A 26,301-nucleotide genomic window follows, 5' to 3' on the forward strand; every position below is an offset into this window, starting at 1 on the left:
TCCACCACCACCCACCCCACCTGCGCTGTGGGGTGTGACGCTGTGGGGTGTGACGCTGTGGTAGGTGGGACGCTGTGGGGTGTGACGCTATGGTAGGTGGGACGCTGTGGGGTGTGACGCTGTGGTAGGTGTGACGCTGTGGGGTGTGACGCTGTGGGGTGTGACGCTGTGGGGTGTGACGCTGTGGGGTGTGACGCTGTGGGGTGTGACGCTGTGGGGTGTGACGCTGTGGGGTGTGACGCTGTGGGGTGTGACGCTGTGGTAGGTGTGACGCTGTGGGGTGTGACGCTGTGGGGTGTGACGCTGTGGGGTGTGACGCTGTGGTAGGTGTGACGCTGTGGGGTGTGATGCTGTGGGTATGACGCTGTAGGTGGGATGGAGGAGGTGGTGGAGGTGGTGGTGGAGGTGGTGGTGGTGGTGGTGGAGATGGAGGAGGTGGTGGAGGTGGTGGTGGTGGAGGTGGTGGTGGAGGTGGTGGTGGAGGTGGTGGTGGAGGTGATGGAGGTGGTGGTGGAGGTGGTGGTGGAGGTGGTGGTGGTGGTGGAGGTGGTGGAGGTGGTGGAGGTGGAGGTGGTGGTGGAGGTGGTGGTGGAGGTGGTGGTGGTGGTGGAGGTGGTGGTGGAGGTGGTGGTGGTGGAGGTGGTGGAGGAGGTGGAGGAGGTGGTGGAGGTGGTGATGGAGGTGGTGGAGGTGGAGGAGGTGGTGGTGGAGGTGGTGGTGGTGGAGGAGGAGGAGGTGGTGGTGGAGGAGGTGGAGGAGGTGGTGGAGGTGGTGGTGGAGGTGGTGGAGGTGGAGGAGGTGGTGGAGGTGGTGGTTGAGGTGGTGGTGGAGGTGGTGGTGGTGGTGGTGGAGGTGGTGGTGGAGGTGGTGGTGGAAGAGGTGGTGGTGGAGGTGGTGGAGGTGGTGGAGGTGGTGGGGGGTTGATTAAAGGCGACCGTTTATTGGTTTTTGGCTTTTTGGGAAGTGAGCAACGTGGAGACGTTTAGCCCCACCAACCGGCACCATCATCATCACCACCACCACCGCCACCACCACTACCACCACCACCGTCGCCACCGCCACCACCGCCACCATCGCCACCACCGCCACCACCGTCACCACCGCCACCACCGCCACTGCCACCACCGCCACCACCGCCATTGGTCTTGAGATGTGGCCCAGGGGGAAGCTTCTTGGGAGTGCGGAGAGAAGAGACAGAGAGAGAGAGAGACAGAGAGACACACAGGGAGAGAGAGAGAGACAGGGAGAGAGGGAGACAGACACACAGGGAGAGAGAGAGACAGAGAAGAGACACAGAGACACACAGGGAGAAGAGACAGAGACACACAGACAAGACGAGACGAGAGCCAGAGAGAGACAGACACAGAGGGAGAGAGAGACACAGAGAGAGACACAGAGAGACACACACAGAGAGAGAGACACAGGGCTGGAGAGACACAGGGAGAGAGAGACAAAGAGACAGAGAGAGAGAGAAGAAGAGACGAGAGACAGAGAGAGACACACACAGGGAGACAGAGAGAAGAGACACACAGGGAGAAGAGACAGAGACACACAGACGAGACGAGAGACAGAGAGAGACAGACACACAGGGAGAGAGAGACACAGAGAGAGACACAGAGAGAGACACACACAGAGAGACACACACAGAGAGACACAGGGAGAGAGAGACACAGAGACAGAGAGAGAAGAAGAGACGAGAGACAGAGAGAGAGACACACACACACAGGGAGAGAGAGAGACAGAGAGAAGAGACACAGGGAGAAGAGACAGAGACACACAGACAAGACGAGACGAGAGACAGAGAGCCATACACAGGGAGAGAGAGGGACACACACAGAGAGAGAGAGAAGAAGAGACAGAGAGAGAGAGACACACACAGGGAGACAGAGAGAGAGACACACACACAGGGAGAGAGAGAGCCAGAGAGAGAGACAGACACACACACAAAGAGACACACAAATAGAGACACGGGGAGAGACACAGAGAGATACGGGGAGATAGACACGGAGAGACGTGGGGAGAGAGACAGAGAGAGACACGGGGAGAGAGACACAGGGAGAGAGACATGGGGAGAGATACACGGGGAGAGAGACAGAGACACACAGAGAGACACACACAGAAAGAGACACATACAGAAAGAGACACACAGAGAGACAGAGAGACACAGACACAGAGAGACACACAGAGAGACACAGAGAGAGAGACAGAGAGAGAGACAGACACACAGAGAGAGACAGACACAGAGAGAGAAACAGAGAGAGACACACAGAGAGAGACACACAGAGAGACAGAGACACACACACAGAGAGAGACACAGAGAGACACTCAGAGAGACACAGAGAGAGACAGAGAGACAGAGAGAGAGACACACAGAGAGACACACAGAGAGAGACACACAGAGACACAGAGAGAGTCAGAGAGAGACACAGAGAGAGAGAGAGAGACAGAGACACACACAGAGACACACGCAGACACAGAGACAGAGAGAGACACACACAGAGACACAGAGAGAGACAGAGACACAGAGAGAGACACACAGAGACAGACACAGAGAGAGACACAGAGAGAGAGACACACAGAGAGAGACACACAGAGAGAGACACAGAGAGAGAGACACACAGAGACACACACAGAGAGAGACACAGAGACACACACAGAGACACACAGAGAGACACACAGACACACAGAGAGACACAGAGAGAGACACACACACAGACACACAGAGACACACACAGACACACACAGAGAGACACACAGACACACACAGAGAGACACACACAGAGACACAGACACACACACAGACACACAGAGACACACAGACACACAGACACACATACACACACACAGAGACACACACAGACACACAGACACACACACAGAGACACACAGACACACACACAGAGACACACACAGACACACACACAGACACACACAGACACAGAGACACACACAGACACACAGAGAGACAGACAGACACACAGACACACAGAGACACACACACAGACACACACACAGACACACAGAGAGACACAGACACACACACAGAGAGATACACACAGTCACACACACAGACACACACAGACACACACAGACACACACACAGAGAGACACACACAGACACACACAGAGACACACACACACACACAGACACACACACAGACACACACACAGACACACAGAGAGACACGCACAGACACACACACAGACACACACACAGAGAGACACAGACACACACAGAGAGACAATAGTTTGGATGTGTGACGTCTTCTCTGGGCGGCACGGGGCTCAGTCCACGGTGTGTCGCCTCGCAGAAGTTGGACACTCGTGCAGCCACTGCAACTCGTGCAACTCGTGCAACTCGTGCAGCCACTGCAACTCGTGCAACTCGGGCAACTCATGCAACTCATGCAGCCACTGCAACCACTGCAACTCATGCAACTCATGCAACTCGTGCAGCCACTGCAACTCGTGCAGCCACTGCAACTCGTGCAACTCGTGCAACTCGTGCAACTCGTGCAGCCACTGCAACTCGTGCAACTCGTGCAACTCATGCAACTCATGCAGCCACTGCAACCACTGCAACTCATGCAACTCATGCAACTCGTGCAGCCACTGCAACTCGTGCAGCCACTGCAACTCGTGCAACTCGTGCAACTCGTGCAACTCGTGCAACTCGTGCAGCCACTGCAACTCGTGCAACTCGTGCAACTCATGCAACTCATGCAGCCACTGCAACCACTGCAACTCATGCAACTCATGCAACTCGTGCAGCCACTGCAACTCGTGCAGCCACTGCAACTCGTGCAACTCGTGCAACTCATGCAACTCGTGCAACTCGTGCAACTCATGCAACTCATGCAGCCACTGCAACCATTGCAACTCATGCAACTCATGCAGCCACTGCAACCACTGCAACGCACGCAGCCCTTGCAGTGGGTGCAGCCCTTGCAGTGGGTGCAGCGGCTAGCGGACGTGGGGGGTGCTGGGGGCAAGGGGGGGGGGGGTTGGTGATGGGGAGGAGGGGGGGGCTGATGGGGGGGGGAGGTCGAGGTGGGGGGGGGGGCTGACGAGAGTGGCGACGTCATCTGCTGCTGCTGTTGTATGAACGCAGGGTTGTGGTTGGTTGTGGTTGGTTGTGGTTGGCTGTGGTTGGTTGTGGTTGGTTGAGGTTGGCTGTGGTTGGTTGTGGTTGGTTGAGGTTGGCTGTGGTTGGTTGTAGTTGGTTGTGGTTGGTTGTGGTTGGTTGTGGTTGGTTGTGGTTGGCTGTGGTTGGTTGTGGTTGGTTGTGGTTGGTTGAGGTTGGCTGTGGTTGGTTGTGGTTGGTTGTGGTTGGTTGTGGTTGGTTATGGTTGGCTGTGGTTGGCTGTGGTTGGTTGTAGTTGGTTGTGGTTGGCTGTGGTTGGTTGTAGTTGGTTGTGGTTGGTTGTGGTTGGCTGTGGTTGGTTGTGGTTGGCTGTGGTTGGCTGTGGTTGGCTGTGGTTGGCTGTGGTTGGTTGTGGTTGGCTGTGGTTGGCTGTGGTTGGCTGTGGTTGGTTGTGGTTGGCTGTGGTTGGATGTGGTTGGCTGCGGTTGCCTGCGGTTGGTTGTGGCCGGTTGTGGCCGGTTGTGGTTGGTTGTGGTTGGCTGCGGTTGGTTGTGGTTGGCTGTGGTTGGCTGTGGTTGGCTGCGGTTGGCTGCGGTTGGCTGTGGTTGGTTGCGGTTGGTTGTGGCCGGTTGTGGCCGGTTGTGGTTGGTTGTGGTTGGCTGTGGTTGGCTGTTGTTGGCTGTGGTTGGCTGTGGTTGGTTGTGGTTGGTTGAGGTTGGCTGTGGTTGGTTGTGGTTGGTTGTGGTTGGCTGTGGTTGGTTGTGGTTAGTTGTGGTTGGCTGTGGTTGGTTGTGGTTGGTTGTGGTTGGCTGTGGTTGGCTGTGGTTGGTTGTGGTTGGCTGTGGTTGGCTGTGGTTGGTTGTGGTTGGTTGAGGTTGGCTGTGGTTGGTTGTGGTTGGTTGTGGTTGGCTGTTGTTGGCTGTGGTTGGTTGAGGTTGGCTGTGGTTGGCTGTGGTTGGCTGTGGTTGGCTGTGGTTGGCTGTGGTTGGTTGTGGTTGGTTGTGGTTGGCTGTGGTTGGATGTGGTTGGCTGCGGTTGCCTGCGGTTGGTTGTGGCCGGTTGTGGCCGGTTGTGGTTGGTTGTGGTTGGCTGCGGTTGGTTGTGGTTGGTTGTGGTTGGCTGTGGTTGGCTGCGGTTGGCTGCGGTTGGCTGCGGTTGGTTGTGGCCGGTTGTGGTTGGTTGTGGTTGGTTGTGGTTGGCTGTTGTTGGCTGTGGTTGGCTGTGGTTGGTTGTGGTTGGCTGTGGTTGGCTGTGGTTCGTTGTGGTTGGCTGTGGTTGGCTGTGGTTGGTTGTGGTTGGCTGTGGTTGGCTGTGGTTGGCTGCGGTTTGTGGTAGTCCGCCGTGGTAGGGACCCCCCAGCCAGCGCTCGTACCCACGACCACTGCCACGCCGTGGGGGACGTGGGGGGGGGGAGGGCGTGGGGGGGGGCGTGGGGGGGGGGAGGGCGTGGGGGGGGATGTGGGGGGGGGGGGGCGTGGAGGGGGGACGTGGGGGGAGGGGGGTGGGGGGAGATGTTTGGCGTTGGCGGCAAGATGAAAGTGAGCGAGCGACTTTTCTCTGGCTCGGTGGTGGAGAATCGAGGCCCCCCACCCCACCATCCCCCCCCCCCACCACCACTCCCCCCACCACCCCCCCCCACCACCCCACCCCCCCCCCCCTCGGCTCGGAGGTGGACCGGAGTCTTGGGAGTTGGATTCTGGATTGAGACTCTAGCAGGACATCAGCCGGATTATTAGGATGTGGATCCTGGACTGAGACTCGGGGAGAACGGGTCTCAGGATCCGAGTTCCAGTAGACATGTGATCAGATCAGCAACAAGGTCAGTCTTCCTGAGACCCAGTGGAGACTCTGACCCTGAGACCCGGTCTCCCGAGTCTCGGTGAAGACTCTGACCCTGAGACCCAGTGGAGACTCTGACCCTGAGACCCGGTCTCCCCGAGTCTCGGTGTGAAGACTCTGACCCTGAGACCCGGTCTTCCTGAGACCCAGTGAAGACTCTGAGCCTGAGACCCGGTCTCCCCGAGTCTCCGTGAAGACTCTGACCCTGAGACCCGGTCTCCCCGAGTCGCGGTAGAGACTCTGACCCTGAGACCCGGTCTCCCCGAGTCTCGTGGAGACTCTGACCCTGAGACCGGTCTCCCCGAGTCTCAGCGGAGACTCTGACCCTGAGACCCGGGTCTCCCCGAGTCTCAGCGGAGACTCTGACCCTGAGACCCGGTGAAGACTCTCACCCTGAGACCCGGTCTCCCCAAGTCTCGGTGAAGACTCTGACCCTGAGACCCGGTCTCCCCGAGTCTCCGTGGAGACTCTGACCCTGAGACCCGGTCTCCCTAGTCTCCGTGGAGACTCTGACCCTGAGACCCGTCTCCCCGAGTCTCCGTGGAGACTCTGACCCTGAGACCCGGTCTCCCCGAGTCTCAGTGGAGACTCTGACCCTGAGACCCGGTCTCCCTGAGTCTCGGCGAGACTCTGACCCTGAGACCCTGTCTCCCCGAGTCTCGGTGAAGACTCTCACCCTGAGACCCGGTGAAGACTCTCACCCTGAGACCCAGTGGAGACTCTGACCCTGAGACCCGGTCTCCCCGAGTCTCAGTGGAGACTCTGACCCTGAGACCCGGTCTCCAGGAGTCTCGGTGAAGACTCTGACCCTGAGACCCGGTCTCCCCGAGTCTCAGCGGAGACTCTGACCCTGAGACCCGGTCTCCCTGAGTCTCAGCGGAGACTCTGACCCTGAGACCCGGTCTCCCCGAGTCTCAGTGAAGACTCTGACCCTGAGACCCGGTCTCCCTGAGTCTCAGCGGAGACTCTGACCCTGAGACCCGGTCTCGCTCGAGTCTCAGCGGACACTGACCCTGAGACCCGGTCTCCCCGAGTCTCAGCGGACACTCTGACCCTGAGACCCGGTCTCCCCGAGTCTCAGCGAAGACTCTGACCCTGAGACCCGGTCTCCCCGAGTCTCAGTGAAGACTCTGACCCTGAGACCCGGTCTCCCCGAGTCTCAGCGGGAGACTCTGACCCTGAGACCCGGGTCTCCCCGAGTCCCGGTGAAGACTCTGACCCTGAGACCCGGTCTCCCCGAGTCTCTGTGGAGACTCTGACCCTGAGACCCGGTCTCCCCGAGTCTCAGTGAAGACTCTGACCCTGAGACCCGGTCTCCCCGAGTCTCAGCGGAGACTCTGACCCTGAGACCCGGTCTCCCGAGTCTCAGCGGAGACTCTGACCCTGAGACCCGGTCTCCCTGAGTCTCAGTGAAGACTCTGATCCTGAGACCCAGTCTCCCCGAGTCTCGGTGAAGACTCTGACCCTGAGACCCGATCTCCCAGAGTCTCCGTGGAGACTCTGACCCTGAGACCCGGTCTCCCCGAGTCTCAGCGGAGACTCTGACCCTGAGACCCGGTCTCCCTGAGTCTCCGTGGAGACTCTGACCATGAGACCCGGTCTCCCCGAGTCTCCGTGGGAGACTCTGACCTGAGACCCCGGGTCTCCCCGAGTCTCAGCGGAGACTCTGACCCTGAGACCCGGTCTCCCCGAGTCTCAGCGGAGACTCTGACCCTGAGACCCGGTCTCCCCGAGTCTCGGCGAAGACTCTGACCCTGAGACCCGGTCTCCCCGAGTCTCAGCGGAGACTCTGACCCTGAGACCCGGTCTCCCCGAGTCTCAGCGGGAGACTCTGACCCTGAGACCCGGTCTCCCCGAGTCTCAGCGGAGACTCTGACCCTGAGACCCGGTCTCCCCGAGTCTCAGCGGAGACTCTGACCCTGAGACCCGGTCTCCCCCGAGTCTCAGTGGAGATTCTGACCCTGAGACCCGGTCTCCCTGAGTCTCGGTGAAGACTCTGACCCTGAGACCCGGTGAAGACTCTGACCCTGAGACCCGGTCTCCCCGAGTCTCCGTGGAGACTTCCATCACCGAACTCTGTTCACCGTGGTTGTAAATGAGACTCACAGCGTCGTTATATTACTATTGTTGTTGTCGTTGTCATTGTTGTTGTTGTTCGTTGCTGTTACGCTCGTTATGATTACAGACGCTGCTTTTGAAACGGCGCACCCCCCTCCTCCGGCGCGGTACACCCAGCGGTACACCCAGCGGTACACCCAGCGGTACACCCAGCGGTACACCCAGCGGTACACCCGGCGGTGCACCTGGCCGTACGCCCAGCGGTACACCCAGCGGTACACCCGGCAGTACACCCGGTGGTGCACCCGGCGGTACGCCCGGCGGTACGCCCAGTGGTACACCCAGCGGTACACCCAGCGGTAGACCCAGCGGTACACCCAGCGGTACACCCAGGGGTACACCCAGGGGTACGCCCAGTGGTACACCCAGCGGTACACCCAGCGGTAGACCCAGCGGTACACCCAGCGGTACACCCAGCGGTACACCCAGGGGTACACCCAGGGGTACACCCAGGGGTACACCCAGGGGTACACCCGGCGGTACACCCGACGGTACACCCGGCGGTATACCCAGCGGTACACCCAGGGGTACACCCAGAGGTACACCCGGCGGCAGACCCAGGGTCTACCACTCACTCTGCCATGTGGCGCTCGTGTTAAATAAAGGCGATGAAACCGAATGGCTTCTCCTGCTGCCTTCCTGCTGCGGCTACTCCTGCTGCCTTCCCCCCACTACTGCTGCCTTCCCCCCACTACTGCTGCCTTCCCCCCACTACTGCTGCCACCCCCCCCTACTACTGCTGCCTTCCCCCCACTACTGCTGCCACCCCCCTACTACTGCTGCCTTCCCCCCACTACTGCTGCCTTCCCTCCACTACTGCTGCCTTCCCCCAACTACTGCTGCCTTCCCCCCACTACTGCTGCCTTCCCCCCGCTACTGCTGCCTCCCCCCCACTACTGCTGCCTCCCCCCCACTACTGCTGCCTCCCCCCCACTACTGCTGCCTTCCCCCCACTACTGCTGCCACCCCCCCCACTACTGCTGCCTTCCCCCCACTACTGCTCTTCCCCGCACTACTGCTGCCTCCCCCCACTACTGCTGCCTTCCCCCCACTACTGCTGCCTCCCCCACTACTGCTGCATCCCCCCTCACTACTGCTGCCTTCCCCCACTACTTCTGCCTTCCCCCCACTACTGCTGCCTTCCCCCCACTACTGCCTTCCTCCCACTACTGCTGCCTTCCCCCCACTACTGCTGCCACCCCCCCCAACTACTGCTGCCTCCCCCCCACTACTGCTGCCACCCCCCACTACTGCTGCCTCCCCCCCACTACTGCTGCCTTCCCCCCCACTACTGCTGCCACCCCCCCACTACTGCTGCCTTCCCCTCACTACTGCTGCTACCCCCCCCACTACTGCTGCCACCCCCCACTACTGCTGCCAACACCCCCACTACTGCTGCCTTCCCCCCACTACTGCCACCCCCCCCACTACCGCTGCCTTCCCCCCACTACTGCTGCCTCCCCCCCACTACTGCTGCCACCCCCACCCACTACTGCTGCCTCTCCCCCACTACTGCTGCCTTCCCTCCACTACTGCTGCCTCCCCCCCACTACTGCTGCCTCCCCCCACTACTGCTGCCTCCCCCCACTACTGCTGCCTCCCCCCACTACTGCTGCCTCCCCCCCACTACTGCTGCCTCCCCCCACTACTGCTGCCTTCCCCCACTACTGCTGCCTCCCCCCACTACTGCTGCCACCCCCCAACTACTGCTGCCACCCCCCACTACTGCCTTCCCCCCACCACTGCTCCCTTCCCCCCACTACTGCTGCCACCCCCCCACTACTGCTGCCTTCCCCCCACTACTGCTGCCACCCCCCACTACTGCTGCCTTCCCCCCACTACTGCTGCCACCCACCACTACTGCTGCTTCCCCCCCACTACTGCTGCCTTCCCCCCCATTACTGCTGCCTCCCCCCCACTACTGCTGCCTTCCCCCACCACTGCTCCCTTCCCCCCACTACTGCTGCCTTCCCCCCACTACTGCCTTCCCCCCACTACTGCTGCGTTCCCCCACTACTGCTGCCTTCCTCCCACTACTGCTGCCTTCCCCCCACTACTGCCTTCCCCCACTACTGCTGCCTTCCCCCCACTACTGCTGCCACCCCCCACTACTGCTGCCTTCCCCCCCACTACTGCTGCCTTCCCCCCACTACTGCTGCCTTCGCCCCACTACTGCTGCCAACCCCCCACTACTGCTGCCACACCCCCACTACTGCTGCCTTCCCCCCACTACTGCTGCCACCCCCCACTACTGCTGCCTTCCCCCCACTACTGCTGCCTTCCCCCCACTAGTGCTGCCAACCGCCCACTACTGCTGCCACACCCCCCATTACTGCTGCCTTCCCTCCATTACTGCCACCCCCCCACTACTGCTGCCTTCCCCCCACTACTGCTGCCACCCCCCGACTACTGCTGCCACCCCCCCCACTACTGCTGCCACCCCCCCTACTACTGCTGCCTTCCCCCCACTACTGCTGCCACCCCCCCCTACTACTGCTGCCTTCCCCCTACTACTGCTGCCTTCCCTCCCTACTGCTGCCACCCCCCCCACTACTGCCCCCTACTGCTGCCTTTCCCCCACTACTGCTGCCTTCCCCCCACTACTGCTGCCTTCCCCCCCACTACTGCTGCCACCCCCCACCCACTACTGCTGCCTTCCCCCCACTACTGCTGCCTTCCCCCCCACTACTGCCTTCCCCCCACTACTGCTGCTTTCCCCCCACTACTGCTGCCTTCCCCCCACTACTGCTGCCTTCCCCCCACTACTGCTGCCTTCCCCCCCACTACTGCTGCCACACCCCCCACTACTGCTGCCTTCCCCCCCACTACTGCCACCCCCCCACTACTGCTGCCTTCCCCCCACTACTGCTGCCACCCCCCGACTACTGCTGCCACCCCCCCACTACTGCTGCCACCCCCCCACTACTGCTGCCACCCCCCCCCCTACTACTGCTGCCTTCCCCCCACTACTGCTGCCTTCCCTCCCTACTACTGCTGCCACCCCCCCACTACTGCTGCTTTCCCCCTTCTGCTGCCTTCCACCCACTACTGCTGCCTCCCCCCCCCACTACTGCTGCCACCCCCACACCCACTACTGCTGCCTTCCCCCCACTACTGCTGCCACCCCCTCCCACTACTGCTGCCTTCCCCCCACTACTGCTGCCTTCCCCCACTACTGCCTTCCCCCCACTACTGCTGCTTTCCCCCCACTACTGCTGCCTTCCACCCACTACTGCTGCCTTCCCCGCCACTACTGCTGCCTTCCCCCCACTACTGCTTCCCCCCACTACTGCTGCCTTCTCCCCCACTACTGCTGCCACCCCCCCCACTACTGCTGCCTCCCCCCCAATACTGCTGCCACCCCCCCCCACTACAGCTGCCACCCTCCCACTACTGCTGCCACCCCCCCACTACTGCTGCCTCCCTCCACTACTGCTGCCTTCCCCCCACTACTGCTGCCACCCCCCACTACTGCTGCCTCCACCCCACTACTGCTGCCACCCCCCACTACTGCTGCCTCCCCCCCACTACTGCTGCCTTCCCCCCACTACTGCTCCCTTCCCCCCACTACTGCTGCCTTCCCCCCACCACTGCTCCCTTCCCCCCACTACTGCTGCCACCCCCTCCACTACTGCTGCCTTCCCCCCACTACTGCTGCCACCCCCCACTACTGCTGCCTCCCCCCCACTACTGCTGCCTTCCCCCCACTACTGCTGCCTTCCCCCCACCACTGCTCCCTTCCCCCCACTACTGCTGCCACCCCCCCACTACAGCTGCCTAACCCCCACTACTGCTGCCACCCCCCACTACTGCTGCCATCCCCCCCCACTACTGCTGCTTTCCCCCCACTACTGCTGCCTTCCCCCCACTACTGCTGCCTTCCCCCACTACTGCTGCCTTCCCCCCACTACTGCCTTCCCCCCACTACTGCTGCCTTCCCCCCACTACTGCTGCCTTCCCCCCACCACTGCTCCCTTCCCCCCACTACTGCTGCCTTCCCCCCACCACTGCTCCCTTCCCCCCACTACTGCTGCCACCCCCCCACTACAGCTGCCTAACCCCCACTACTGCTGCCACCCCCCACTACTGCTGCCATCCCCCCCCACTACTGCTGCCTTCCCCCCACTACTGCTGCCTTCCCCCCACTACTGCTGCCTTCCCCCACTACTGCTGCCTTCCCCCCACTACTGCCTTCCCCCCACTACTGCTGCCTTCCCCCCACTACTGCTGCCTTCCCCCCACTACTGCTGCCACCCCCCACTACTGCTGCCTACCCCCACTACTGCTGCCTTCCCCCCACTACTGCTGCCTTCCCCCCACTACTGCTGCCTTCCCCCCACTACTGCTGTCTTCCTCCCACTACTGCTGCCTTCCCCCCACTACTGCTGCCTTCCCCCCCACTACTGCTGCCTTCCTCCCACTACTGCTGCCTTCCCCACACTACTGCTGCCTTCCCCCCACTACTGCTGCCTTCCCCCCACTACTGCTGCCTTCCCCCCACTACTGCTGCCTTCCCCCCACTACTGCCTTCCTCCCACTACTGCTGCCTTCCCCCCCACTACTGCTGCCTTCCCCCCACTACTGCTGCCTTCCCCCACTACTGCTACCTTCCCCCCACTACTGCTGCCTTCCTCCCACTACTGCTGCCTTCACCCCACTACTGCTGCCTTCCCCCCCACTACTGCTGCCTTCCCCCCACTACTGCTGCCTTCCCCCCACTAGTGCTGCCAACCCCCCTCTACTGCTGCCACACCCCCCACTACTGCTGCCTTCCCCCCACTACTGCCACCCCCCCCCCACTACTGCTGCCTTCCCCCCACTACTGCTGCCTTCCCCCCCTACTACTGCTGCCACCCCCCCACTACTGCTGCTTTCCCCCCACTACTGCTGCCTTCCCCCCCACTACTGCTGCCTTGCCCCCACTACTGCTGCCTTCCCCCCCCACCACTGCTGCCTTCCCCCCCCACCACTGCTGCCTTCCTCCCACTACTGCTGCCTTCCCCCCACTACTGCCTTCCCCCCACTACTGCCTTCCCCCTACTACTGCTGCTTTCCACCCACTACTGCTGCCTTCCCCCCACTTCTTCTGCCTTCCCCCCACTACTGCTGCCTTCCCCCCTACTGCTGCCACCCCCCCCACTACTGCTGCCTCCCCCCCAATACTGCTGCCACCCCCCCCCCCACTACAGCTGCCACCCCCCCCCCCCACTACTGCTGCCAACCCCCACTACTGCTGCCTTCCCCCTACTACTGCTGCCTTCCCCCCACTACTGCTGCCTTCCCCCACTACTACTGCTGCCACCCCCCCACTACTGCTGCCACCCCCCCACTACTGCTGCCACCCCTCCACTACTGCTGCCTTCCCCCCACTACTGCTGCCACCCCCCCCACTACTGCTGCCTTCCCCCCACTACTGCTGCCTTCCCCCCCACTACTACTGCCTCCCCCCACTTCTGCTGCCTTCCCCTCACTACTGCTGCCTTCCCCCCACTACTGCAGCCACCCCCCCCCCCCACTACTGCTGCCTCCCCCCCACTACTGCTGTCTTCCCCCCACTACTGCTGCCTTCCCCCCACTACTGCTGCCTTCCCTCCACTACTGCTGCCTTCCCCCCACTACTGCTGCCTTCCCCCCACTACTGCTGCCTTCCCCCCAATACTGCTGCCTTCCTCCCAATACTGCTGCCTTCCCCCCCACTACTGCTGCCTTCCCCCCACTACTGCTGCCTTCCCCCCTCTACTGCTACCTTCCCCCCACTACTGCTGCCTTCCCCCCACTACTGCTGCCTTCCCCCCTCTACTGCTACCTTCCCCCCACTACTGCTGCCTTCCTCCCACTACTGCTGCCTTCCCCCCCACTACTGCTGCCTTCCCCCCACTACTGCTGCCTTCCCCCCACTACTGCTACCTTCCCCCCACTACTGCTGCCTTCCTCCCACTACTGCTGCCTTCACCCCACTACTGCTGCCTTCCCCCCCACTACTGCTGCCTTCCCCCCACTACTGCTGCCTTCCCCACACTAGTGCTGCCAACCCCCCTCTACTTCTGCCACACCCCCCACTACTGCTGCCTTCCCCCCACTACTGCCACCCCCCCCCCCCCACTACTGCTGCCTTCCCCCCACTACTGCTGCCTTCCCCCCTACTACTGCTGCCACCCCCCCACTACTGCTGCTTTCCCCCCACTACTGCTGCCTTCCCCCCACTACTGCTGCCTTGCCCCCACTACTGCTGCCTTCCCCCCACTACTGCTGCCTTCCTCCCACTACTGCTGCCTTCCCCCCACTACTGCCTTCCCCCCACTACTGCCTTCCCCCCACTACTGCTGCTTTCCACTCACTACTGCTGCCTTCCCCCCACTACTGCTGCCTTCCCCCCACTACTGCTGCCTTCCCCCCACTTCTGCTGCCTTCCCCCCATTACTGCTGCCTTCCCCCTACTACTGCTGCCACCCCCCCCCCCACTACTGCTGCCTCCCCCCCAATACTGCTGCCACCCCCCCCCCCCACTACAGCTGCCACCCCCCCCCACTACTGCTGCCACCCCCCCACTACTGCTGCCTTCCCCCTACTACTGCTGCCTTCCCCCCACTACTGCTGCCTTCCCCCCACTACTGCCTTCCCCCCACTACTGCTGCCTTCCCCCACTACTACTGCTGCCACCCCCCCACTACTGCTGCCACCCCCCCACTACTGCTGCCACCCCTCCACTACTGCTGCCTTCCCCCACTACTGCTGCCACCCCCCCCACTACTGTTGCCTTCCCCCCACTACTGCTGCCTTCCCCCCCACTACTACTGCCTCCCCCCCTCTTCTGCTGCCTTCCCCTCACTACTGCTGCCTTCCCCCCACTTCTGCAGCCACCCCCCCACTACTGCTGCCTCCCCCCCACTACTGCTTTCTTCCCCCCACTACTGCTGCCTTCCCCCCACTACTGCTTTCTTCCCTCCACTACTGCTGCCTTCCCCCCACTACTGCTGCCTTCCCCCCACTACTGCTGCCTTCCCCCCACTACTGCTGTCTTCCCCCCACTACTGCTGCCTTACCCCCACTACTGCTGCCTTCCCTCCACTACTGCTGCCTTCCCCTCACTACTGCTGCCTTCCCCCCACTACTGCTGCCTTCCCCCCACTACTGCCGCCTCCCCCCCACTACTGCTGCCTTCCCCCCACTACTGCTGCCTCCGCCCCACTACTGCTGCCACCCCCCAACTACTGCTGCCACCCCCCACTACTGCTGCCTTCCCCCCACTACTGCTGCCTTCCCCCCACTACTGCTGCCTTCCCCCCACTACTGCTGTCTTCCCCCCACTACTGCTGCCTTACCCCACTACTGCTGCCTTCCCTCCACTACTGCTGCCTTCCCCCCACTACTGCTGCCTTCCCCCCACTACTGCTGCCTTCCCCCCACTACTGCTGCCTCCCCCCCACTACTGCTGCCTTCCCCCCACTACTGCTGCCTCCCCCCCACTACTGCTGCCACCCCCCCCCCCCCAAGACTGCTGCCTTCCCCCCACTACTGCTGCCTTCCCCCCACTACTGCCACCCCCCCACTACTGCTGCCTTCCCCCCACTACTGCTGCCACCCCCGACTACTGCTGCCACCCCCCCCACTACTGCTGCCACCCCCCCTACTACTGCTGCCTTCCCCCCACTACTGCTGCCACCCCCCCCTTCTACTGCTGCCTTCCCCCCACTACTGCTGCCTTCCCTCCCTACTACTGCTGCCACCCCCCCACTACTGCTGCTTTCCTCCTACTGCTGCCTTTCCCCCACTACTGCTGCCTTCCCCCCACTACTGCTGCCTTCCTCCCCCCCCACTACTGCTGCCACCCCCCACCCACTACTGCTGCCTTCCCCCCACTACTGCTGCCTTCCCCCCACTACTGCCTTCCCACCACTACTGCTGCTTTCCCACTACTGCTGCCTTCCACCCACTACTGCTGCCTTCCCCCCCACTACTGCTGCCTTCGCCCCACTACTGCTGCCTTCCCCCCACTACTGCTGCCTTCCCCCCCACTACTGCTGCCACCCCCCCCACTACTGCTGCCTCCCCCCCAATACTGCTGCCACCCCCCCCACTACAGCTGCCACCCCCCCACTACTGCTGCCACCCCCCCACTACTGCTGCCTCCCCCCACTACTGCTGCCTTCCCCCCACTACTGCTGCCACCCCCACTACTGCTGCCTCCCCCCCACTACTGCTGCCACCCCTAATACTGCTGCCTCCCCCCCACTACTGCTGCCTTCCCCCCACCACTGCTCCCTTCCCCCCACTACTGCTGCCTTCCCCCCACCACTGCTCCCTTCCCCCCACTACTGCTGCCACCCCCCACTACTGCTGCCTTCCCCCCACTACTGCTGCCACCCCCCACTACTGCTGCATCCCCCCCACTACTGCTGCCTTCCCCCCACTACTGCTGCCTTCCCCCCACCACTGCTCCCTTCCCCCCACTACTGCTGCCACCCCCCCACTACTGCTGCCACCCCCCCACTACTGCTGCCACCCCCCACTACTGCTGCCTCCCCCTGCTACTGCTGCCTTCCCCCCACTACTGCTGCCACCCCCCACTACTGCTGCCTTCCCCCCACTACTGCTGCCACCCCCCACTACTGCTGCCTCCCCCCCACTACTGCTGCCTTCCCCCCACTACTGCTGCCTTCCCCCCACCACTGCTTCCTTCCCCCCACTACTGCTGCCACCCCCCCACTACTGCTGCCACCCCCCCACTACTGCTGCCACCCCCCCCACTACTGCTGCCTCCCCCCACTACTGCTGACTTCCCCCCACTACTGCTGCCACCCCCCACTACGGCTGCCTCCCCCCCACTACTGCTGCCACCCCCACTACTGCTCCCTTCCCCCCACTACTGCTGCCACCCCCCACTACTGCTGCCTTCCCCCCACCACTGCTCCCTTCCCCCCACTACTGCTGCCTTCCCCCCACCACTGCTCCCTTCCCCCCACTACTGCTGCCACTCCCCACTACTGCTGCCTTCCCCCCACTACTGCTGCCACCCCCCCCACTACTGCTGCCTCCCCCCCACTACTGCTGCCTTCCCCCCACTACTGCTGCCTTCCCCCCACCACTGCTCCCTTCCCCCCACTACTGCTGCCACCCCCCCACTACTGCTGCCTAACCCCCACTACTGCTGCCACCCCCCACTACTGCTGCCATCCCCCCCCCACTACTGCTGCCTTCCCCTCACTACTGCTGCCTTCCCCCCACTACTGCTGCCTTCCCCCCACTAGTGCTGCCAACCTCCCACTACTGCTGCCACACCCCCCACTACTGCTGCCTTCCCCCCACTACTGCCACCCCCCCACTACTGCTGCCTTCCCCCCACTACTGCTGCCACTCCCCGACTACTGCTGCCACCCCCCCACTACTGCTGCCACCCCCCCACTACTGCTGCCACCCCCCTACTACTGCTGCCTTCCCCCCACTACTGCTGCCTTCCCTCCCTACTACTGCTGCCACCCCCCCACTACTGCTGCTTTCCCCCTACTGCTGCCTTCCGCCCACTACTGCTGCCTCCCCCCACTACTGCTGCCACCCCCCCACCCACTACTGCTGCCTTCCCCCCACTACTGCTGCCACCCCCTCCCACTACTGCTGCCTTCCCCCCACTACTGCTGCCTTCCCCCCACTACTGCCTTCCCCCCACTACTGCTGCTTTCCCCCCACTACTGCTGCCTTCCACCCACTACTGCTGCCTTCCCGCCACTACTGCTGCCTTCCCCCACTACTGCTGCCTTCCCCCCACTACTGCTGCCTTCCCCCCCACTACTGCTGCCACCCCCCCCCACTACTGCTGCCTCCCCCCCAATACTGCTGCCACCCCCCCCCAATACAGCTGCCACCCCCCCACTACTGCTGCCACCCCCCACTACTGCTGCCTTCCCCCCACTACTGCTGCCACCCCCCACTACTGCTGCCTCCCCCCCACTACTGCTGCCTCCCCCCCACTACTGCTGCCACACCCCTCCACTACTGCTACCTTCCCCCCACTACTGCTGCCACCCCCCACTACTGCTGCATCCCCCCCACTACTGCTGCCTTCCCCCCACTACTGCTGCGTTCCCCCCACCACTGCTCCCTTCCCCCCACTACTGCTGCCACCCCCCACTACAGCTGCCTAACCCTCACTACTGCTGCCACCCCCCACTACTGCTGCCATCCCCCCCACTACTGCTGCCTTCCCCCCACTACTGCTGCCTTCCCCCCACTACTGCTGCCTTCCCCCCACTACTGCTGCCTTCCCCCCACTACTGCCTTCCCCCCATTACTGCTGCCTTCCCCCCACTACTGCTGCCACCCCCCCACTACTGCTGCCTACCCCCACTACTGCTGCCTTCCCCCCACTACTGCTGCCTTCCCCCACTACTGCTGCCTTCCCCCCACTACTGCTGCCTTCCCCCCACTACTGCTGTTTTCGCCCCACTACTGCTGCCTTCCTCCCACTACTGCTGCCTTCCCCCCACTACTGCTGCCTTCCCCCCACTACTGCTGCCTTCCCCCCACTACTGCTGCCTTCCTCCCACAACTGCTGCCTTCCCCCCCACTACTGCTGCCTTCCCCCCACTACTGCTGCCTTCCCCCCACTACTGCTGCCTTCCCCCCACTACTGCTGCCTTCCCCCCCACTACTGCTGCCTTCCCCCCACTACTGCTGCCTTCCCCCCACTACTGCTGCCTTCCCCCCACTACTGCTGCCTTCCTCCCACTACTGCTGCCTTCACCCCACTACTGCTGCCTTCCCCCCACTACTGCTGCCTTCCCCCCACTACTGCTACCTTCCCCCCACTAGTGCTGCCAAGCCCCCTCTACTGCTGCCACACCCCCCACTACTGCTGCCTTCCCCCCACTACTGCTGCCTTCCCCTCACTACTGCTGCCTTCCCCCCACTACTGCTGCCTTCCCCCCACTACTGCTGCCTTCACCCCACTACTGCTGCCTTCCCCCCACTACTGCTGCCTTCCCCCCACTACTGCTTTCACCCCACTACTGCTGCCTTCCCCCCACTACTGCTGCCTTCCTCCCACTACTGCTGCCTTCCCCCCACTACTGCTGCCTTACCCCCACTACTGCTGCCTTCCCCCCACTACTGCTGCCTTCCCCCCACTACTGCTGCCTTCCCCCCACTACTGCTGTCTTCCTCCCACTACTGCTGCCTTCACCCCACTACTGCTGCCTTCCCCCCACTACTTCTGCCTTCCGCCCACTAGTGCTGCCAACCCCCCACTACTGCTGCCACACCCCCCACTACTGCTGCCTTCCCCCCACTACTGCCACCCCCCCCCCACTGCTGCTGCCTTCCCCCCACTACTGCTGCCTTCCCCCCCTACTACTGCTGCCACCCCCCCCACTACTGCTGCTTTCCCCCCACTACTGCTGCCTTCCCCCCCTACTACTGCTGCCACCCCCCCCCCCACTACTGCTGCTTTCCCCCCACTACTGCTGCCTTCCCCTAACTACTGCCTTCCCCCCACTACTGCTGCCTTTCCCCTACTACTGCTGCCTTCCCCCCACTACTGCTGCCACCCCCCCCCCACTACTGCTGCCTTCCCCCACTACTGCTGTCACCCCCCACTACTGCTGCCACCCCCCCACTACTGCTGCCACCCCCCCACTACTGCTGCCACCCCTCCACTACTGCTGCCTTCCCCCCCACTACCGCTGCCTTCCCCCCACTACCGCTGCCTTCCCCCCACTACCGCTGCCTTCCCCCCACTACTGCTGCCACTCCCTCCCACTACTGCTGCCTTCCCCCCCACTACTGCTGCCACCCCCCCCCCACTACTGCTGCCACCCCCCCACTACTGCTGCCTTCCCCCCACTACTGCTGCCTTCCCCCCACTACTGCTGCCTTCCCCCCACTACTGCTGCCTTCCCCCCCACTATTGCTGCCTTGCCCCCACTACTGCTGCCTTCCCCCCCACTCCTGCTGCCTTCCCCCCCCACTCCTGCTGCCTTTCCCCCCACTCCTGCTGCCTTTCCCCCCACTACTGCTGCCTTTCCCCCCACTACTGCTGCCTTCCCCCCACTACTGCTGCCTTCCCCCCACTACTGCTGCATTCCCCCCACTACTGCTGCCTTCCCTCCACTACTGCTGCCTTCCCCCCACTACTGCTGCCTTCCCCCCACTACTGCTGCCTTCCCCCCACTACTGCTGCCTTCCCCCCACTACTGCTGCCTTCCCCCCACTATTGCTGCCTTGCCCCCACTACTGCTGCCTTCCCCCCCACTCCTGCTGCCTTCCCCCCCACTCCTGCTGCCTTTCCCCCCACTCCTGCTGCCTTTCCCCCCACTACTGCTGCCTTTCCCCCCACTACTGCTGCCTTCCCCCCACTACTGCTGCCTTCCCCCCACTACTGCTGCCTTCCCCCCACTACTGCTGCCTTCCCTCCACTGCTGCTGCCTTCCCCCCACTACTGCTGCCTTCCCCCCACTACTGCTGCCTTCCCCCCAATACTGCTGCCTTCCTCCCAATACTGCTGCCTTCCCCCCCACTACTGCTGCCTTCCCCCCACTACTGCTGCCTTCCCCCCTCTACTGCTACCTTCCCCCCACTACTGCTGCCTTCCCCCCACTACTGCTGCCTTCCCCCCTCTACTGCTACCTTTCCCCCACTACTGCTGCCTTCCTCCCACTACTGCTGCCTTCCCCCCCACTACTGCTGCCTTCCCCCCACTACTGCTGCCTTCCCCCCACTACTGCTACCTTCCCCCCACTACTGCTGCCTTCCTCCCACTACTGCTGCCTTCACCCCACTACTGCTGCCTTCCCCCCCACTACTGCTGCCTTCCCCCCACTACTGCTGCCTTCCCCACACTAGTGCTGCCAACCCTCCTCTACTTCTGCCACACCCCCCACTACTGCTGCCTTCCCCCCACTACTGCCACCCCCCCCCACTACTGCTGCCTTCCCCCCACTACTGCTGCCTTCCCCCCTACTACTGCTGCCACCCCCCCACTACTGCTGCTTTCCCCCCACTACTGCTGCCTTCCCCCCACTACTGCTGCCTTGCCCCCACTACTGCTGCCTTCCCCCCACTACTGCTGCCTTCCTCCCACTACTGCTGCCTTCCCCCCACTACTGCCTTCCCCCCACTACTGCCTTCCCCCCACTACTGCTGCTTTCCACTCACTACTGCTGCCTTCCCCCCACTACTGCTGCCTTCCCCCCACTACTGCTGCCTTCCCCCCACTTCTGCTGCCTTCCCCCCACTACTGCTGCCTTCCCCCCTACTACTGCTGCCACCCCCCCCCCCCACTACTGCTGCCTCCCCCCCAATACTGCTGCCACCCCCCCCCCCACTACAGCTGCCACCCCCCCCCCCACTACTGCTGCCACCCCCCCACTACTGCTGCCTTCCCCCTACTACTGCTGCCTTCCCCCCACTACTGCTGCCTTCCCCCAACTACTGCCTTCCCCCCACTACTGCTGCCTTCCCCCCACTACTGCCTTCCCCCCACTACTGCTGCCTTCCCCCACTACTACTGCTGCCACCCCCCCACTACTGCTGCCACCCCCCACTACTGCTGCCACCCCTCCACTACTGCTGCCTTCCCCCCACTACTGCTGCCACCCCCCCACTACTGTTGCCTTCCCCCCACTACTGCTGCCTTCCCCCCCACTACTACTGCCTCCCCCCCTCTTCTGCTGCCTTCCCCTCACTACTGCTGCCTTCCCCCCACTTCTGCAGCCACCCCCCCACTACTGCTGCCTCCCCCCCACTACTGCTTTCTTCCCCCCACTACTGCTGCCTTCCCCCCACTACTGCTTTCTTCCCTCCACTACTGCTGCCTTCCCCCCACTACTGCTGCCTTCCCCCCACTACTGCTGCCTTCCCCCCACTACTGCTGTCTTCCCCCCACTACTGCTGCCTTCCCCCCACTACTGCTGCCTTCCCTCCACTACTGCTGCCTTCCCCTCACTACTGCTGCCTTCCCCCCACTACTGCTGCCTTCCCCCCACTACTGCCGCCTCCCCCCCACTACTGCTGCCTTCCCCCCACTACTGCTGCCTCCGCCCCACTACTGCTGCCACCCCCCAACTACTGCTGCCACCCCCCACTACTGCTGCCTTCCCCCCACTACTGCTGCCTTCCCCCCACTACTGCTGCCTTCCCCCCACTACTGCTGTCTTCCCCCCACTACTGCTGCCTTACCCCACTACTGCTGCCTTCCCTCCACTACTGCTGCCTTCCCCCCACTACTGCTGCCTTCCCCCCACTACTGCTGCCTTCCCCCCACTACTGCTGCCTCCCCCCCACTACTGCTGCCTTCCCCCCACTACTGCTGCCTCCCCCCCACTACTGCTGCCACCCCCCCCCCCCAAGACTGCTGCCTTCCCCCCACTACTGCTGCCTTCCCCCCACTACTGCCACCCCCCCCCACTACTGCTGCCTTCCCCCCACTACTGCTGCCACCCCCCGACTACTGCTGCCACCCCCCCCACTACTGCTGCCACCCCCCCTACTACTGCTGCCTTCCCCCCACTACTGCTGCCACCCCCCCCTACTACTGCTGCCTTCCCCCCACTACTGCTGCCTTCCCTCCCTACTACTGCTGCCACCCCCCCACTACTGCTGCTTTCCCCCTACTGCTGCCTTTCCCCCACTACTGCTGCCTTCCCCCCACTACTGCTGCCTTCCTCCCCCCCACTACTGCTGCCACCCCCCACCCACTACTGCTGCCTTCCCCCCACTACTGCTGCCTTCCCCCCACTACTGCCTTCCCACCACTACTGCTGCTTTCCCACTACTGCTGCCTTCCACCCACTACTGCTGCCTTCCCCCCCACTACTGCTGCCTTCGCCCCACTACTGCTGCCTTCCCCCCACTACTGCTGCCTTCCCCCCCACTACTGCTGCCACCCCCCCCACTACTGCTGCCTCCCCCCCAATACTGCTGCCACCCCCCCCACTACAGCTGCCACCCCCCCACTACTGCTGCCACCCCCCCACTACTGCTGCCTCCCCCCACTACTGCTGCCTTCCCCCCACTACTGCTGCCACCCCCACTACTGCTGCCTCCCCCCCACTACTGCTGCCACCCCTAATACTGCTGCCTCCCCCCCACTACTGCTGCCTTCCCCCCACCACTGCTCCCTTCCCCCCACTACTGCTGCCTTCCCCCCACCACTGCTCCCTTCCCCCCACTACTGCTGCCACCCCCCACTACTGCTGCCTTCCCCCCACTACTGCTGCCACCCCCCACTACTGCTGCCTCCCCCCCACTACTGCTGCCTTCCCCCCACTACTGCTGCCTTCCCCCCACCACTGCTCCCTTCCCCCCACTACTGCTGCCACCCCCCCACTACTGCTGCCACCCCCCCACTACTGCTGCCACCCCCCCACTACTGCTGCCTCCCCCCGCTACTGCTGCCTTCCTCCCACTACTGCTGCCACCCCCCACTACTGCTGCCTTCCCCCCACTACTGCTGCCACCCCCCACTACTGCTGCCTCCCCCCCACTACTGCTGCCTTCCCCCCACTACTGCTGCCTTCCCCCCACCACTGCTTCCTTCCCCCCACTACTGCTGCCACCCCCCCACTACTGCTGCCTACCCCCACTACTGCTGCCTTCCCCCCACTACTGCTGCCTTCCCCCACTACTGCTGCCTTCCCCCCACTACTGCTGCCTTCCCCCCACTACTGCTGTTTTCGCCCCACTACTGCTGCCTTCCTCCCACTACTGCTGCCTTCCCCCCACTACTGCTGCCTTCCCCCCACTACTGCTGCCTTCCCCCCACTACTGCTGCCTTCCTCCCACAACTGCTGCCTTCCCCCCCACTACTGCTGCCTTCCCCCCACTACTGCTGCCTTCCCCCCACTACTGCTGCCTTCCCCCCACTACTGCTGCCTTCCCCCCACTACTGCTGCCTTCCCCCCACTACTGCTGCCTTCCCCCCACTACTGCTGCCTTCCCCCCACTACTGCTGCCTTCCTCCCACTACTGCTGCCTTCACCCCACTACTGCTGCCTTCCCCCCACTACTGCTGCCTTCCCCCCACTACTGCTACCTTCCCCCCACTAGTGCTGCCAAGCCCCCTCTACTGCTGCCACACCCCCCACTACTGCTGCCTTCCCCCCACTACTGCTGCCTTCCCCTCACTACTGCTGCCTTCCCCCCACTACTGCTGCCTTCCCCCCACTACTGCTGCCTTCACCCCACTACTGCTGCCTTCCCCCCACTACTGCTGCCTTCCCCCCACTACTGCTTTCACCCCACTACTGCTGCCTTCCCCCCACTACTGCTGCCTTCCTCCCACTACTGCTGCCTTCCCCCCACTACTGCTGCCTTACCCCCACTACTGCTGCCTTCCCCCCACTACTGCTGCCTTCCCCCCACTACTGATGCCTTCCCCCCACTACTGCTGTCTTCCTCCCACTACTGCTGCCTTCACCCCACTACTGCTGCCTTCCCCCCACTACTGCTGCCTTCCGCCCACTAGTGCTGCCAACCCCCCACTACTGCTGCCACACCCCCCACTACTGCTGCCTTCCCCCCACTACTGCCACCCCCCCCCCACTGCTGCTGCCTTCCCCCCACTACTGCTGCCTTCCCCCCCTACTACTGCTGCCACCCCCCCCACTACTGCTGCTTTCCCCCCACTACTGCTGCCTTCCCCCCCTACTACTGCTGCCACCCCCCCCCCCCACTACTGCTGCTTTCCCCCCACTACTGCTGCCTTCCCCCAACTACTGCCTTCCCCCCACTACTGCTGCCTTTCCCCTACTACTGCTGCCTTCCCCCCACTACTGCTGCCACCCCCCCCCCCACTACTGCTGCCTTCCCCCACTACTGCTGTCACCCCCCACTACTGCTGCCACCCCCCACTACTGCTGCCACCCCCCCACTACTGCTGCCACCCCCCCACTACTGCTGCCTTCCCCCCCACTACCGCTGCCTTCCCCCCACTACCGCTGCCTTCCCCCCACTACCGCTGCCTTCCCCCCACTACTGCTGCCACTCCCTCCCACTACTGCTGCCTTCCCCCCCACTACTGCTGCCACCCCCCCCCCACTACTGCTGCCACCCCCCCACTACTGCTGCCTTCCCCCCACTACTGCTGCCTTCCCCCCACTACTGCTGCCTTCCCCCCACTACTGCTGCCTTCCCCCCCACTATTGCTGCCTTGCCCCCACTACTGCTGCCTTCCCCCCCACTCCTGCTGCCTTCCCCCCCACTCCTGCTGCCTTTCCCCCCACTCCTGCTGCCTTTCCCTCCACTACTGCTGCCTATCCCCCCACTACTGCTGCCTTCCCCCCACTACTGCTGCCTTCCCCCCACTACTGCTGCCTTCCCCCCACTACTGCTGCCTTCCCTCCACTACTGCTGCCTTCCCCCCACTACTGCTGCCTTCCCCCCACTACTGCTGCCTTCCCCCCACTACTGCTGCCTTCCCCCCACTACTGCTGCCTTCCCCCCCACTATTGCTGCCTTGCCCCCACTACTGCTGCCTTCCCCCCCACTCCTGCTGCCTTCCCCCCCACTCCTGCTGCCTTTCCCCCCACTCCTGCTGCCTTTCCCCCCACTACTGCTGCCTTTCCCCCCACTACTGCTGCCTTCCCCCCACTACTGCTGCCTTCCCCCCACTACTGCTGCCTTCCCCCCACTGCTGCTGCCTTCCCTCCACTACTGCTGCCTTCCCCCCACTACTGCTGCCTTCCCCCCACTACTGCTGCCTTCCCCCCAATACTGCTGCCTTCCTCCCAATACTGCTGCCTTCCCCCCCACTACTGCTGCCTTCCCCCCACTACTGCTGCCTTCCCCCCTCTACTGCTACCTTCCCCCCACTACTGCTGCCTTCCCCCCACTACTGCTGCCTTCCCCCCTCTACTGCTACCTTCCCCCCACTACTGCTGCCTTCCTCCCACTACTGCTGCCTTCCCCCCCACTACTGCTGCCTTCCCCCCACTACTGCTGCCTTCCCCCCACTACTGCTACCTTCCCCCCACTACTGCTGCCTTCCTCCCACTACTGCTGCCTTCACCCCACTACTGCTGCCTTCCCCCCCACTACTGCTGCCTTCCCCCCACTACTGCTGCCTTCCCCACACTAGTGCTGCCAACCCCCCTCTACTTCTGCCACACCCCCCACTACTGCTGCCTTCCCCCCACTACTGCCACCCCCCCCCCACTACTGCTGCCTTCCCCCCACTACTGCTGCCTTCCCCCCTACTACTGCTGCCACCCCCCCACTACTGCTGCTTTCCCCCCACTACTGCTGCCTTCCCCCCACTACTGCTGCCTTGC

At 63.3% G+C, this 26,301-nt stretch overlaps 1 long non-coding RNA gene across 1 annotated transcript; it reads left to right on the forward strand.

Annotated features, from left to right (window-relative positions):
- Positions 1-7,567: 7,567 nt before the first annotated feature.
- LOC142922565 (uncharacterized) lies at positions 7,568-8,660 on the forward strand. Its single transcript, XR_012940162.1, has 2 exons — positions 7,568-8,484; positions 8,581-8,660. It is a non-coding gene; the product is annotated as an uncharacterized LOC142922565 (long non-coding RNA).
- The last annotated feature ends 17,641 nt before the right edge of the window (positions 8,661-26,301 follow it).

Source organism: Petromyzon marinus, unplaced genomic scaffold, assembly GCF_048934315.1.
Source record: "Petromyzon marinus isolate PM22_M1 ecotype Great Lakes invasive population unplaced genomic scaffold, UKy_Petmar_22M1.pri1.0 PM_Scaffold_102, whole genome shotgun sequence".
Taxonomy (NCBI): Eukaryota; Metazoa; Chordata; class Hyperoartia; order Petromyzontiformes; family Petromyzontidae; genus Petromyzon; species Petromyzon marinus.